The sequence below is a fragment of the Magallana gigas genome, chromosome 5, assembly GCF_963853765.1.
Source record: "Magallana gigas chromosome 5, xbMagGiga1.1, whole genome shotgun sequence".
Lineage (NCBI taxonomy): Eukaryota > Metazoa > Mollusca > Bivalvia > Ostreida > Ostreidae > Magallana > Magallana gigas.
This window is the reverse complement of record NC_088857.1, coordinates 7938813-7953793: the sequence shown is the minus strand read 5'-3', so window position 1 is coordinate 7953793 and position 14981 is coordinate 7938813. Positions and strand designations below refer to the sequence as shown.

Below are 14981 nucleotides of genomic sequence, written 5' to 3'. Positions count from 1 at the left end.
GTGTTTGAAATGACAAGATCTTTCTTTTCACACAAAGAAAAAGGGGCTGGCCTTTCAAATTAGGGGCCGAAAGAGTTCTAAAGTCTTTAATCATAACTTTTAATTGTGGAATATTTTGTAATACATTACAGAAGCAATCATGTTAATCGAAATGTTATGTACCTATATATGAAAAATGTTTACTCTTATGTTACTTAATTAGGGATTTTAAGGGGCCAGAAGTCCAACATTTTGATCTTATATATCTCAAAATAAATAAAAATTGAAAAGCAGTATTCAACAATATGTAACCATAACATTTTTTGTTAACTACTTCCTAAAAGGGGTAATAAAGGATCGGTATCTAAAATGATCTTCTCCAGATATCTCTTGAACGGTACATACTTTCTGAGCACTTGTTAAACAAAATGTGTTTAAAATGAGAAGAGCTTTCTTTCACATCAAGAAAAGGGGCTGGCCCTTCAATTAGGGGCCGATAAGGCTCTGAAGTCTTTTAACCATAACTTTTAATTGTGAAATATTTTGTATTACATTACAAAAGCAATTTTGATATTCGAAATGTTATGTACCTATACATGAAAATTGTTTACTCCTTTGTTCCTTAATTAGGGATTTTAAGGGGCCAGAAGTCCAACATTTTGATCTTCAATATCTCATAATAAAAAAAAAACAGTATTCAACAATATGTAACCATAACTTTTTTTGTTAACCACTTCCTAAAAGGAATTATAAAGGTACACAAAATGTATTGGAATCAAAAGACCTCTTATTTGATATGAAATAAAATGGGGTTGGTCCCTCAAAATAGGGATCCCACGGGTTGTATAATCCTTCATCCATCGCTCTTTTAGATCACATGTGCATTTCCTGATATGTTTCGTTGATGAAGATAAAAGGCAAGGTCATTTCCTCTTCTAAAAATCGGACGGAAGACCTCCTCGTTGCTCGCAACGAGATCGTGTCTAGTTATTAGGGTTTTCCGTTTTTCAACGGAAAACCCTTCTGTTATTCTACTGTTTCTTATTATTATTTTTTTTTTTTTCCCGCAAATTTTGTGCACGAGATTTCTCGAACATTTTTTGTCTGATTGCTATGAAACTTTCAGGGTACGTAGATGATATTAATATCTCTAGACGTTTTTTTCAAATTTTCAAAATTCACTTCCGGTTATGAGTTATTGCCCTTTAATTGAAAATTGGGGGGTCTTTTGTCCAGAGTTGATCTCGGGAACTACAGATGATAGATGCATGAAATTTGGCGAAATTGTCGGTAACATTTTATAATTTTGCTGGCATGAAAATTTTGGTAATTTCTTTGTTAGTTTTTGAGCTATTTGTCGCCAAAGTTTAAGATTTTTTCGGGGCTGAAATTTTGTTGCTTTTTGTATTATAACCTTTAAACTAAAAATATTTTGTTAATACATATAGAACAAAAGTTGTTTAGAATAACGAGAGCTTTCATTTAAAATTAAGAAAAAAGGGCTGGCCCCTATAATTAGGGGTCAGCAGCTCATACACGTATTTTTCTGATAGCAAAAATCGTTATCATTTTATGAAAAAAAATTAATTTAGTTATTGTTAATATATTAAATAATGTCATTTGGTATCAAATTAAACAAGTTCTGTCCTATATTTTTTTTCAAATTTCATAAAACAAATATGTGAGAATCGTACATGAACGAGTTAATATGTCTACATAGACAAATGCCACATTAAGGCCCAGGCATTTACTGCATTCCGTTGTGTTGCGTCTTAGATAAATTGTTGTGATTCAATTTCATTTTTTTCATCTATATCATTTATGAATTCAATGAACACACATTATTTAAACGTTCTATGTGCAACTATTTGTCGGGGCGCCCCTGTTTGTGACCCCCGCGCGCGCGCGCCGAATGTAAACAGTAACGAACGGCATTGTAGAAAAGAGAGAGCCGTAATGCAGAAGAGAAGTTGTGTATTCTTTCGGTGTACACATGCATTTTCAATTTGCTGTGAAACATATGAACATGCACAGGGAACAATACTACATATTTGTTTAAGGAAGATATTTTTCTCGTGTGAATCGTTTACGAGGAAATTCTGACAGCCACACTTCTGTCGACGATCAGCCGTTGATAAGCTACGAGTAATAAAGGAGAAAAGATGGACATTAAAGTGTGTGATGTATGTGGATGTTACTGAAGAAGGTGAGGCTTTTACTCCTTTTAAAGTTTCTTGTTAACTGGTTAAAATTTAGTATATAGTATAGATGTACATGTAAGTACGTGCACACTGTTAGATGTTTTTGTTATGGTGTGGGTGTTTGTTTACTAACGTGTAATTTTTACATGCTTCATGGGTGTTTAGACTCGCTCGAGGTTCATGGGGGACTGGAAAGGGTAACTGAATTTATCTATTTAAAAAAATAACAGATTGTGAATTTTCAACTCAAAATTCAAAGCAGGGTCTAATTAGAAACATATCATATATTCTTGTGCAGAGGACTCCAAATGTAGTCATGAATACCCTGTAGACATAACTTCAAGTAAATAAAATTGTATACTTCAGACTTCAGAGTTAAAACATGACTTTAATATCTTTATGATACCGATCATTGTATCATTAAAGAGGTATAGCAGACCAACGGGTACCCGGTACATGTACTTGTACATGTAGGTTACAAGTTAGAACTATGCCTACCATTCTACCAGTTCACATAATTTTTCTTGTTTAGCAGTTATGATGTGTACTTAAATTGTCCTTGTTAATGTTTTAAATGTAATTTTTTATTCTCTTTTTTTAATCTGACTACTGGCAGTACTGGCGTGCGAGCAGTTCTCGCCGAGGACCATTTCTCGCTGGTGCACTGTTACATCATATTTTCGTATATAATTTTATGTGTTGATAAAATGACGTAACAATGCACTGGTGAGAAATGGTACTCGGCGAGAACTGATTGCATGCCAATATTGATTAATTACAGACAAAAACTGAAGGTTGCGAGTGTTATTTTTAATTGAACAACATTGTTTAAAATAATTCTTTATATATGTGACGATCAGACCGGTTTGAATACCAGTGCCAGATAGCTCAGTTGGTAGAGCACCTGACTAGAGATTCAGGGGGCCCAGGTTCAAATCCCTTCATTATTTCTCCCATCCTGTTACAATATTGGTGTTGTGACCAACCCCTGGAACTAACAGGTTAACTCGATCCTGCCAGGGATGATCTTCGTGGGTGAAGATCATTTAAGGGGGAGGAATGTGACGGTCAGACTGGTTTGAATACCGGTGCCAGATACATGTAGCTCAGTTGGTAGAGCACTTGACTAGAGATTCAGAGGGCCAGGTTCGAATCCCACTTTGTTCCGTCGTTATTTCTCCCATCTTTTACATATACATGTATATCAGATATATGACAGATGATTAAGGTCATCACATGTTTTGCAAGATGCAATAAGTGTTAAAAACCTTTACTTTACAACAGAATACATTTAAGTGAATATTTATGTTCTTGTTATTATTTGGTGTGGTTTTCTTGACAGTGTCGCATAAACAATTTACCCGCTCCTAAAACACAAACTTTCTTTCTGTGGATTCAGCTTACCGCTGATTGGCTGCTGTTGCAGCAGACAAATAAGATATGCACGCACAAAACACAATGAACTTATCAGAGAATGAGTTGAGTTTATTTAAACTGTTGGAATTTGGGTATTTTTTTTTAAAATGTATACTTGTGACAAAACATATATGTGGTACATACAGCTGTAGCTTTATGAAGAAAATTTTGGTTAGACCATATATACCTATCATGCAAGTAAATGATATTTACAAAAAACTTGCAATTTATGGCGCACGAAATATACGCTAGTTTTATAAAGATTGACATACATGTAATGTACCACATTCTTTGAAAAATAATCTATTAAAAATTCTTCATTAAGTTTACTCATACATGTTTTATGCTTATTACACGTAGTATTGTTTTTAAAACATGTAATTTATAAGAAAATAAACAAAAACCCTCGCTAAATTTATTTGCAAACAAAAAATACACAGTAGAATTGATAAAAAATGGTATACCAGAAGCTAATACCAGTACATGTACTTTGACGCTGTTCGGTGGGTAATATTTGTTTGTAATTTATGAATTGAAATATTGACTGTTGCACTACAAGTATGGTAATAAACTCTCTCTCTCTCAAACTCTCTCAAACTCTCTCTCTTTCTCAATTTGATAAGTGTTTATACCTATGAAAATTTTTTAATATTATTTTATGACTGGATATGCAAATTTTTGATCTTGTACTGCCTAAATGTTATGTCATATATTGGGATATGTCATACTTATTACACTGCATGGTCAGTGTATTTTTTACAGAAATACTATGCATATGTTAATGTAAACACAGCTATTACTAGTACATGTATGTAAACACAGCTAATTATTTTTTTTATTTATTTCAGCTCAAAACAGACTCTTGTTACCACATGGCTTTTACCGGTACCTGTTGATTCTTGTGGGTCAGCTCCTGAGATTAACCTGTCACCTCTATCCACATGCATATTCCTTGTGTTCTACAGACTATTTACTGGTAATTCAAATTAAATCCGATAATTCATGAACAATAATGGAACTTGAAGAAAGCATCATGCCATGTTGTGGTTTGTGTTTGATAAGAAATTATGAAAACAAAATTAAGGCTGTTTAAAGAAATTCATAATTGCTGTGAAAATTTGTTTTTCAATAAAAGTATACAATTATGTTTCCTTTATTTTTTATTTCATAAAGATATTTAGAATTGAACCCCCCCCCCCCCTCTATTTAATTGTCTGCATTAAGATTACATGTAGGATATGTAAATGTACATTTGACTTTGAAATAACATCTGCTATGATAATTACTTTTGAAATGAACAAGAAACAACCTATTTCTACCTTTCTAAGGTATATATGCATAAAAAAGTAGAAAAACATGTCAAATTTGAACATTTTTCATTGAAATCAACTCTGTCTCCAGCTACCTGGGTGTGTTTGAATTTATTTCTAATTTAAGGCAGATGTCTAACTTGTAGGTTGTAACTTACTGTTTTAGCATGGTTAGAAGAAAACTAGAAATCAGAATAGATTAGATATTCACTAAATATGATTGTTAGCTTACTTTTTTCATGAAAACAAGAAATCACAAGCAGGACAGCTGTCTATTTGTTAATTAAAATGGTACAAATCATACAATAAACAAATAAAGATCACATTTTAGAATCATTGATGATTGTTTTCAAATATGTGTGAGAAATGACTCAAGGAAATTGCCACATGTTTCATAAAATTAGGTAAAACATTTCAAACCATGACTTTTTATGAAAATCAAAAGATTGGGGGGTGGGGGGTATACATGTAAGGGTATTTCTAAGTGATGTGAAGCTTTTATCATGATTATATCATGTAGGCATATGTTGTATTGAATAAGGTTCCTTTTTAAAGGTGGTTGAACAAAAGTTGACCTCTAAAAGGTCAGATAAAGATGTTTTACTATGGAGAACCCTGTAAATCTGTGTTTACTAAAGGAAATTGGAAATGGTGGGTTCACTTAAATGGCCATATTTTTATTAAACCTCAATGGAATTGGCAATATGTGGTATTCTTTTTCTCAGAATTGCATTAGCTTTCTTATTCTAAGACAAACCGTCTTTTCATAAAAATGTTAGTGTACTAAGTTAAAGATACAAGGAACAGTTTCGGATAAAGTACCGTCAATATTTTTGTAAAATTGAGAATGACTGTACTTGAAGGTTTATCATTGTTGCGTAGATTCATGAAATGAATTTTAATGATTACCAATAGTTAGAGGGATGTCTCTTGTTGGAATTGGTAAGCAATATTAAGGCCCCTAATTTTAAGTACATGAGAAGCAGAAATAAATTGTGAAACTTGCGGCTATGACAGATATGTTGACTTTACAGTGAAATTGAAGGTTACAAACGGGAGGTTATATAACATGAAATGTAGGTGGATAGGATATTATATGCCTATTTAGTATTTACTGGGTATGAGGACAATAGCAAGTTTATTGTCCCCCAAGACAGCAAATATTTAATGAGGCAAAGCCAAGGGAAATAGTAGCTGTTGAATGGGACAATAAACTTGCTATTGTCCGAATAGTCGGTTAATTGGTATTTCATTATACAGAAGAAAACTTTATTTGTCAGCGATGCAGAATTTCTTGATGATAAACAAATTAGAGTTAAATCAAACTTTGTATTTAATGCGGCGATCTTATTAGGTCAGAGGTGTTCCGAGTTTAAGGTGATATGGGACACTTCCATGTTGTGACGTATTGTTTATCGAAATAAACAATAAAATAAAGTGTAATTATATAAGTACATGTAGTTTCTTCTCAAAAATGGTCACCTAACTCCTTAGCACAGTGGGTTAGAGGGTTTACTAGGAACCTATAAGTCATGAGTTCGAATCCCACTGGGGTTTTTACAATTTTTACCTTTTCAAATATTTTTAAAAGCTATTTTTTGGTTAAATATTGTAAAATTTGAAAATTCTAAACCGGTGAAAAGTTTTCAATTATATAGTACTTTAATCCACATTAATATCGACAGATGTCCCATACCACCTTAAAAAGGAGGGAAATCAAATTCTGCTAATGAATGGTTTTGATAACTATTCACCATGGGCAGATAGCATGGATACTATTTTAGATAAAAAGGCATGTTTATGCGGGCGCCTTCTAGTGATCAATTTGTCGGTCTGTCCATCCGAGATGGCTTGACAGGAGCATAGCTTCTCTCCCCTTGGCCCAATCTGGCTCATACCTCATCCACAGGGTTCCTTTGGTTGAAGGATGTGCAGTGACCTTGAACCATGTTTTTAGGTATAAGGTTAAGGTCATAGCAGAATTATATATATAAAATCCTTGTCTGGGGCATATCTTTTTTCCCTTTGGTCCAATCTGGCTAATACTCACAGAGTGTCTCTATGGTTAAACGATGTGCAGTGACCTTGCATGAAATTTCTAGGTAACGGGTGAAGATCATATCAGATCATGCAAAAATCCTTTTTTGAGAGCATATATAATTTCTACTAACCCCTATTTGGCTCAGACTTCACATAAGCAGAGCTTTTGAGTAAAGGGTGAAAGGGTGTGTAGTGACCTTGAACCTATTTTCAGTGAAAAGAAACTGTGAAGGTCATATCAGAATTATATTTTTAAAAATCCTTGTCCGGAGTATATCTTCTCTCCCTTTGCTCCATTCAGCCTCATACTTTACCCACATGATGCCTTTGTTCAAAATATATGCAATGACCTCGAATGATATTTGTAGATGAAGAGTCAAGGTCATATCAGATCACACAAAAATCCATATTTTAAGAGCATAGATATACTCTCCTTTTAGCCCCTATTTGGCTAATATTTTACCTTTACAGAGTTTATTGGTTAATGGCGTGCAGTGACCTTGAACCAAGTCTGTCAATGTGAAGGTCATAGCAGATCTTTTTAAAATTAGTTTTAAATAGTAGATTATTTTCCAAATATGCTTAATCTTGTCCCGATTGAACAAAAATGCATGTATGTTAGGGGAAATGAAATTGAATTAAAAGTTCTATGCCAGCTGGAAAAATTTCAAGTTATAGGTCAAGGTCAAAGCAGAATTCTCTGAAATAACATAAGCGGGGCCCTTTGAAATGTTCACCATTTCAATGTTGTCTGGTTCATAGTAATTTTACATAGAAAATATTCACAGAAGTACAGTAAAGTAAACTTAACATCGATAAGTTTCTGACAATTAATGACGCAACGAGCACACAGTACGAAAGGTCAACCTTTTGAAAAGCAGTGAAGAGGAAAAGTTGTTCAGAATTATGTTTTAAACAAAATTGATTTTTTACATAAATTTTAATTTTGCATTCTGGGTTAAGAAAGAAGATGTTAGTTCAAGGTAAAGTAAACTTGTACCTAAAATGAAGTCAAATTTGTTAAGTCGTACTTAAACACATTGGTTTTTTTGTTAAGTCGTTCTTGAAATGGTAAAGGGTTTTTGGTTAAGTCGTACTTAAAAACATTCGGATCATGTTAAGTTGTACCAAGAATCATTCGATTTTTTTATCTTTTTGTACTTAAGTTTCTTTGTTACTAGATTAAGAACTCTGCTTCTTAGACGTACTTCTAGCGTTGCTTTCGACATTAGCGGAAAACCCACTCGTTGCTTTGCAACGAGCTTTGCTCTAGTTTTTTTTTCTTTTTCTTTTCTCTACAATTTTTGTGCAGAAGATTTCTCGGAGATGGGTGGTCCGATTTTTGTCAAATTTTCAGCATCGATCTATTATTATATAAACTTGATACGCTTTTTTTTATTTTGTAAAAATCACTTCCGGTTCGGACTTATCCGCCATTTTGTCATTTTTTAAAAAGTTCTTGTCCACGTATCTCCTCAAAAACGAGCAAAGATAGAAAGCTGAATTTTTCAGGTATGATAGAGGACATGAACGTCTAGCCTCACGAGGAAAATCATTGTCCGGAAATTCCGAGTACGGAAGCTAGCTGGGGTCAAATTATAGGACACGTTTTTGACGAAAACGTCTTGTCCACGCATCTCCTCAAAAACGTCCAAAGATAAAAAGCTGAAATTTTCAGGAATGATAGAGGACATGAACGTCTAGCCTCACGAGGAAAATCATTGTCCGGAAATTCCGAGTACGGAAGCTAGCTGGGGTCAAAATATAGGACACGTTTTTGACGAAAACGTTTTGTCCACGCATCTCCTCAAAAACGTCCAAAGATAGAAAGCTGAAATTTTCAGGAATGATAGAGGACATGATCGTCTAGCCTCCCGAGGAAAATCATTGCCCGGAAATTCCGAGTACGGAAGCTAGCCGGGGTCAAGATATAGAACACACTTTCGATGAGTTTTCATTGTCCACACATCTATTTTAAAGCGAGAAAAAGATAGAAAGCTAAAAATTTCAGGAATGATAGAGGACATGATAGTCTAGCATCACGAGAAAAATCATTGTCTGGAAATTCCGAGTAGGGAAGCTAAATTTTAAAACTCATATTAAATGTGTTATAATGACCTCAAACTAATTTTAAAACATAATATCTAAGTTGCACTTTAATTCTACGTCTAATAAAATCTTTTTCCAATAGATGGGATGAAATTTAAATTTTTTGAAAATTTTAAATTTAATTAAATCGTAATAAAATGACCTCAGACTAATTTTAAAACATAATATTTAAGTTGCACTTACAATTTTGTGTCCAATGAAATTTTTCTGGAATTAATTGGATGAAATTTAATTTTTTTTAAAAATTAAAATTTAATTAAATCGTGTTAAAATGATCTCAGACTAATTTTAAAACATGAAATCTAAGTTGCGCTTACAATTCTGCGTCTGATGACATCTTTTTCGAATTGATTGGATAAATTATAAATTTTTTAAAATTTTTAAATTGAATTAAATCTTAATAAATTGACCTGAGACTAATTTTTAAATGTAATATTGAAGTTATGCTTACAATTTTGCCTCTAATGACATCTTTCTCGAATTGATTGGATGATTTTTAAATTTTTTGAAAATTTTAAATTTAATTAAATCGTGTTTAAATGACCTCAGACTAATTTCAAAACATAATATTTAGGTTACTCTTACAATTCTGAGTGTGATGACATCTTTTTCGAATTGATTGGATGAATTTTAAATTTTTAAAAATTTTTAAACTCATTTAAATTGCATTAAAATGACCTCAGACTAATTAAAAAACATAATATCTAAGTTGCGCTTACAATTCTGCATCTGACGACATCTTTCTCGAATTAATTGAATGAATTTAAAAAATTTTAAAAATTTTAAACTCATTTAAATCGCGTTAAAATGACCTCAGCCTAATTTTAAAACATCGTATCTAAGTTGTGCTTACAATTCTGCGTCTAATGACGTTTTTGTCGAAATGATTGGATGATTTTTAAATTTTTCAAAAATTCTAATTTCATTTCAATCGCGTAAAAATGACCTCAGACTAATTTTTAAACATAATATCTAAGTTGCACTTACAATTCTGCGTCAAATGACATCTTTGTCGAACTGATTGGATGATTTTTAAATTTTTAAAAAAATTTAAATTTAATTAAATTGTGTTTAAAAGACATCAGAATAATTTTCAAACATGATATCTAAGTTGCTCTTACAATTCTGCGTCTAATGACATCTTTGTCGAATTGATTGGATGATTTTTAAATTTTTTGAAAATTTTAAATTTAATTAAATCGTGTTTAAATGACATCAGACTAATTTTTTAACATAATATCTAAGTTGCGCTTTGAATTCTGCGTCCAATGACATCTTTTTCGAATTGATTGGATGAATTTAAAAATTTTTTAAAAATTTAAATTTAATTAAATTGTGTTTAAATGACATCAGAATAATTTTCAAACATGATATCTAAGTTGCGCTTACAATTCTACGTCTAATGACATCTTTGTCGAATTGATTGGATGATTTTTAATTTTTTTGAAAATTTTAAATTTAATTAAATCGTGTTAAAATGACCTTAGACTAATTTCAAAACATAATATTCAGGTGACGCTTACAATTCTGCGTCTGGTGACATCTTTTTCGAATTGATTGGATGAATTTAAAATTTTTCAAAATTTTTAAACTCATTTAAATCGCGTTAAAATTACCTCTGACTAATTTCAAAACATAATATCTAATTTGCGCTTAAAATTCTGCGTCTAATGACATCTTTTTCGAAATGATTGAATGATTTTAAAATTTTTAAAAGAAATTAAATTTAATTGAATCGTGTTTAAATGACATCAGAATAATTTTTAAACATGGTGTCTAAGTTGCACTTACAATTCTGCGTCAAATGACATCTTTGTCGAACTGATTGGATGATTTTTAAATTTTTTGAAAATTTTAAATTGAATTAAATCGTGTTTAAATGACATCAGACTAACTCTTAAACATAATATTAAGGTTGCGCTTTAAATTCTGCGTCTAAAGACATCTTTCTCGAATTGATGGGATGAATTTAAATTTTTTTTTTAAATTAAAATTTAATTAAATTGTGTTTAAATGACATCAGAATAATTTTCAAACATGATATCTAAGTTGCGCTTACAATTCTACGTCTAATGACATCTTTGTCGAATTGATTGGATGATTTTTAATTTTTTTGAAAATTTTAAATTTAATTAAATCGTGTTTAAATGACATCAGACTAATTTCAATACATAATATCTAAGTTGCGCTTTGAATTCTGCGTCCAATGACATCTTTCTCGAATTGATTGGATGAAATAAGCGTCAAAGTTCTGAAGCGAGAGTCCGAGTAGCTCAGTCGATATAGTCGTGGACATGGCCAAGGCGACCCGGGTTCAAGCCTCGAGTGCCGCAATTTTTTTTAATACTATTTATCGCTTAAATGTACGTTTTTATCTTTGAATTGATAAGTTTGATCTAATCTATTCAAAAATCGGACGGGAGACCCACTCGTTGCTCGCAACGAGATCGAATCTAGTTATTATTCTTTTTCTTTTCTTCTGACTCCTTTTTTGCTTCATATCTCAAAACGTTTTACACCGATCTTGATGAAATTTTCAGAGATTTTTGCGAGTTGGCGTCCCTCAAAAATGTAAAAGTTTTAAAGAGAACGTAACCTCCGTTTTGACGTGACGTCATTTTTAAAAATTTCAAAAAGTCATTTTGTCCCGGACTTTTCTCAAAAACGCTTTAAGATAGAAGCTTGAAATTTTCAATGGTTATGATTTGGTCGATTTACCTCTGTAATAAGGCTCGAAATGAAAATCTGTCACTTCCGGTCCAAACCGGAAGTGAAACAAATTTTTCGAAAAAATGAATTTTCTGATCAAATCAAAAATGAATATGTGTTTTGTAGAGCTTATTTAGCTGAATCTAACACTGAAAGCCGTTTTAAAATCGGACGATGCATTACAGAGATATCGGGGTTTGAAAATCGATTTTTCCGGAAATTTTGATTCCGCGTCCTTGGTTTAAAAAATAGCGTAATGTTCATAGTAAAGTTAACTCGTACCAAAAATAATTGTTAAGTCGTACTTGAACACATTCGGAAATTTTGTTGTTAAGTCGTTCTTAAAATCAAAAAGGTTTTTGTTAATTCGTACTTAAAATCATTCGGATTTTGTTAAGTCGTACCAGGAATAATTCGATTTTTTCATCTTTTTCTTTTTATTACTCTTGTTATTGGTTTAAGAGCTCTGCTTCTTACAGGAACTTCCAGCTTTACTTCTGACATTAACGGAAGACCCACTCGTTGCTTTGCAACGAGCTTTGCTCTAGTTATTATTCTTTTTCTTTTCTTCTGACTCCTTTTTTGCTTCATAATTCAAAAGGTTTTTAACCGATTTTGATGAAATTTTCAGAGATTTTTGCGAGTTGGCGTCCCTCAAAAGTATTAAAATTTTAAAGAGAACGTAACCTCCGTTTTGACGTGACGTCATTTTTAAAAATTTCAAAAAGTCATTTTGTCCCGGACTTTTCTCAAAAACGCTTTAAGATAGAAGCTTGAAATTTTCAATGGTTATGATTTGGTCGATTTACCTCTGTAATAAGGCTCGAAATGAAAATCTGTCACTTCCGGTCCAAACCGGAAGTGAAACAAATTTATCGAAAAAATGAATTTTCTGATCAAATCAAAAATGAATATGTGTTTTGTAGAGCTTATTTAGCTGAATCTAACACTGAAAGCCGTTTTAAAATCGGACGATGCATTACAGAGATATCGGGGTTTGAAAATCGATTTTTCCGGAAATTTTGATTCCGCGTCCTTGGTTTAAAAAATAGCGTAATGTTCATAGTAAAGTTAACTCGTACCAAAAATAATTGTTAAGTCGTACTTGAACACATTCGGAAATTTTGTTGTTAAGTCGTTCTTAAAATCAAAAAGGTTTTTGTTAATTCGTACTTAAAATCATTCGGATTTTGTTAAGTCGTACCAGGAATAATTCGATTTTTTCATCTTTTTCTTTTTATTACTCTTGTTATTGGTTTAAGAGCTCTGCTTCTTACAGGAACTTCCAGCTTTACTTCTGACATTAACGGAAGACCCACTCGTTGCTTTGCAACGAGCTTTGCTCTAGTTATTATTCTTTTTCTTTTCTTCTGACTCCTTTTTTGCTTCATAATTCAAAAGGTTTTTAACCGATTTTGATGAAATTTTCAGAGATTTTTGCAAGTTGACGTCCCTCAAAAGTATTAAAATTTTAAAGAGAACGTCACGTCCGTTTTGACGTGACGTCAATTTTAAAAATTTAAAAAAGTCATTTTGTCCCGGACTTTTCTCGAAAACGCTTTAAGATAAAGGCTTGAAATTTTCAATGGTTATGATTTGGTCGATTTACCTCTGTAATAAGGCTCGAAATGAAAATCTGTCACTTCCGGTCCAAACCGGAAGTGAAACAAATTTTTCGAAAAAATGAATTTTCTGATCAAATCAAAAATGAATATGTGTTTTGTAGAGCTTATTTAGCTGAATCTAACACTGAAAGCCGTTTTAAAATCGGACGATGCATTACAGAGATATCGGGGTTTGAAAATCGATTTTTCCGGAAATTTTGATTCCGCGTCCTTGGTTTAAAAAATAGCGTAATGTTCATAGTAAAGTTAACTCGTACCAAAAATAATTGTTAAGTCGTACTTGAACACATTCGGAAATTTTGTTGTTAAGTCGTTCTTAAAATCAAAAAGGTTTTTGTTAATTCGTACTTAAAATCATTCGGATTTTGTTAAGTCGTACCAGGAATAATTCGATTTTTTCATCTTTTTCTTTTTATTACTCTTGTTATTGGTTTAAGAGCTCTGCTTCTTACAGGAACTTCCAGCTTTACTTCTGACATTAACGGAAGACCCACTCGTTGCTTTGCAACGAGCTTTGCTCTAGTTATTATTCTTTTTCTTTTCTTCTGACTCCTTTTTTGCTTCATAATTCAAAAGGTTTTTAACCGATTTTGATGAAATTTTCAGAGATTTTTGCAAGTTGACGTCCCTCAAAAGTATTAAAATTTTAAAGAGAACGTCACGTCCGTTTTGACGTGACGTCAATTTTAAAAATTTAAAAAAGTCATTTTGTCCCGGACTTTTCTCGAAAACGCTTTAAGATAAAGGCTTGAAATTTTCAATGGTTATGATTTGGTCGATTTACCTCTGTAATAAGGCTCGAAATGAAAATCTATCACTTCCGGTCCAAACCGGAAGTGAAACAAATTTTTCGAAAAAATGAATTTTCTGATCAAATCAAAAATGAATATGTGTTTTGTAGAGCTTATTTAGCTGAATCTAACACTGAAAGCCGTTTTAAAATCGGACGATGCATTACAGAGATATCGGGGTTTGAAAATCGATTTTTCCGGAAATTTTGATTCCGCGTCCTTGGTTTAAAAAATAGCGTAATGTTCATAGTAAAGTTAACTCGTACCAAAAATAATTGTTAAGTCGTACTTGAACACATTCGGAAATTTTTTTGTTAAGTCGTTCTTAAAATCGGAAAGGTGTTTGTTAAGTCGTACTAAAAATCATTCGTATTTTGTTACGTCGTACCAGGAATAATTCGATTTTTTCATCTTTTTATTTAAGTTACTCTTGTTATTGGTTTAAGAGCTCTGCTTCCTACAGGAACTCCCAGCTTTACTTCCGACATTAACGGAAGACCCACTCGTTGCTTTGCAACGAGCTTTGCTCTAGTTATTATTTTTCTTTTTCTTTATTTTTCTGACTTTTTTAAAGCTTAATATCTCCAACAGTTTTCAACAGATTTACATGAAACTTTCGGGGATGATGTAGCATTATTGTGCCTCAACGATGTTAAATTTTTATTACGACGTCACATCCGTTTTTACGTTATGTCAATTTTTAAATTTTAAAAAAGTGATTTTGTCCAGGGCGTTTTTGAAAACGCTTCAAGATAGAGACTTGGAATTTTCTGTGTTGAAGCATTGATCGTTTTTATTTGG

General features: G+C 32.2%; 1 long non-coding RNA gene across 1 annotated transcript; it reads left to right on the top strand.

Annotated features, from left to right (window-relative positions):
* The first annotated feature begins 1743 nt into the window (after positions 1 to 1743).
* On the top strand, positions 1744 to 4741 carry LOC136275459 (uncharacterized). The gene is made up of 2 exons (XR_010714029.1): positions 1744 to 2185; positions 4445 to 4741. It is a non-coding gene; the product is annotated as an uncharacterized lncRNA (long non-coding RNA).
* The last annotated feature ends 10240 nt before the right edge of the window (positions 4742 to 14981 follow it).